Source organism: Artibeus jamaicensis, unplaced genomic scaffold (assembly GCF_021234435.1).
Source record: "Artibeus jamaicensis isolate MK-2021 breed Jamaican fruit bat unplaced genomic scaffold, CSHL_Jam_final contig_252, whole genome shotgun sequence".
Taxonomy (NCBI): domain Eukaryota; kingdom Metazoa; phylum Chordata; class Mammalia; order Chiroptera; family Phyllostomidae; genus Artibeus; species Artibeus jamaicensis.
The window spans coordinates 1,348,825-1,351,130 of NW_026521538.1; the positions used below are offsets into that span (position 1 = coordinate 1,348,825).

At 42.2% G+C, this 2,306-nt stretch overlaps 1 non-coding gene across 1 annotated transcript; it reads left to right on the forward strand.

The window, feature by feature from the left end:
• The first annotated feature begins 1,450 nt into the window (after positions 1 to 1,450).
• On the forward strand, positions 1,451 to 1,570 carry LOC119044563 (small nucleolar RNA SNORA61). The gene has a single exon (XR_005081639.2). It is a non-coding gene; the product is annotated as a small nucleolar RNA SNORA61 (small nucleolar RNA).
• Positions 1,571 to 2,306: the final 736 nt, after the last annotated feature.

Here is a 2,306-nt window from a genome sequence, read left to right on the forward strand (position 1 = left end):
TCTCAATTCCAGCACTACAGCAGCATCTATTCTCACCAATTGGTACATCTGCCAAACCAGTGTTAAAGATTTTAAATAACACCTTAGCAATGATATATGATGTAAGTGAGTGGCTTCTATGGCACATTCTCCCATCCAAGTACTAACCACACCTGACCCTGCTTAGGTTTGGAGATCAGATGAGATTGGGTATGTGTAGGGTGGTATGGCCATAGACTTCTCACTTTCAGTGAACTGGGACTATTGATAAAGGTAAGTTTAGAGGACTAGGTAGTATGAACTACACAACCACTAAGAATAACCAAAAATAATTGGGTAAAACATTAAAAGTAATAAGAGACCAGAAAGGAAACAAAGACTTATAAGACCAAGATCTAAGAGAAAATGGAAATTCAGAGAAGAAAGCCCAGAGTATGGGCCACTTTTCACTTTTTCCCTGGGAGAAATTGTCAATTAAGAACAATCTTCACCCTGACTGATGTGGCTCAGTGGATTAAGCATCAGCCTGTGAACCAAAAGGTCATTGGTTCAATTACAGGTCAAGGCACATGCCTCAGTTATGGGCCAGATCCCCAGTTGGGGGCATGTGAGAGGCAACCAATTGATGTACCTCTTGCACATTGATTTTTCTCTCTTCTCTCCATCCCGTTTTTTATCTCTAAAAATAAATATAAAATCTTTTTTTTTTAAAGAGAGAGAGGTCTTAATATGCTGAGAAATGGAACTGTGCTTCTCAACAGTCTTTGGAGCTCAGAGGATCAAAATTGACATTAATGGCATATAACAGGTTGGAGTATCCCAATAACTACTTCCCCATTTTGGGGGGTGGGGTTAGGATCCAAAATGTTACCTACGAGAAAAGAGGAATCAGAAATAGGAGACAGCCCTTGAAAGGGCAAAGCCCAGTTTGGAATCATCTCAGTCACTGATATTGAATTAAGGCAATTCTGGACTGGTGGTACCCCTAGCTGTGCCTCTCTGGAGGCAGATAACATTATCCTAAGCCTCAAAAGATTTCTATATTATTTTGGGTACAAGATCTGGTGTCCCGTTAAAAAAAAAAATCTGAGCTGACAAGACAACATGAATAAAAGCTAAAAGAAGACACAGACATAGGAACAGACCCACAGGGAATCTAGATAACAAAATCATCAGATTCATTTATTCACGAATATTATTAATATATTTAAATATGCTTAACATGGTTAATGTGCTTAATATGGTTAAAGACAATACTCACAATTTTGGCTGAACACTGTAAACTAGAAGAAAGAACCAATGGAAAATCTATATCATGAAACTTCTGGTCAAGATGGTAGTGTAGTCAGACATGGTTCACCTCTTCACAGAGCCACATGAAAATTACAACTAAAATATGGAACAACCACCACTCAGAACCATCAGAAATTGAGTTGAATGGAAGTCTGACAACTATGGAATTAAAGAAACCACCCTCCAGTTCCCTTTCCCATCAGATCTGAACACTGGTGTTGGTGGTCGTAAATGGAGGGAAAGTAACACTGAAGCTGGCCTCACAGCTCTGTAGCATATGGCCTAGTTTCAAACAAGGTAAAAAGAAAAAAAAAAAGAAAGGAAGAAACCACATCCACCCAGACTTGTAGGAGGGACACAGTTGCTGGTCCGTAGAACGGGCTGGTCCTAGACCCACACGTAGGTGATAAAAATTCGGGAGGGATGTCTTGGAGCAAGGAGTCCCAGCACCACACCAGCCCCACGAGTCCAGGGTACCAGTGCCAAGAAGATAAGTTCTCACAACTTCTGGGTGCAAAAAGCAGCAGGGATTTAATTGGTGGGGGAAACTGGTGACCTTTTCTCCAGTTTCCAGAGTTTTTTCATCTTAAAGAACCTGAATACTGATTCACCTACTCAGATTTACTCCCTCTAAGCTCCAGCACCAGGGTGGCAACTTGAAGGGCACCAGTGGCATACTGGAAGAGGCTGAAGTGTCTGGCATCAGGGTGAACAGAAGCCATTGTCCCTTTTCTGAGCCCTCCTACCCAAAAGCCATGGAGCTGGCAGGGTGGTGTCATATCTGAGACTCCATTAACCTGGATAACACTGTTTGACTCACCTTGGGGATCCCCAGAGACTCTACCCCACCAAACTTACAGGGCCACCCAAGCTGCTTTTCCATATAAATGGCTTATCTCAGCTCATACTGTACAACTTCTTATATCATCTCAAACAAGGAATAGCTGGCCTCAGAGCCCCAGACCCAATACTAATAGCAGCCAGCCTAGATTCACAGCTTGGTTTCGCTGGGAATCTCTAAGCCTACCACAGGT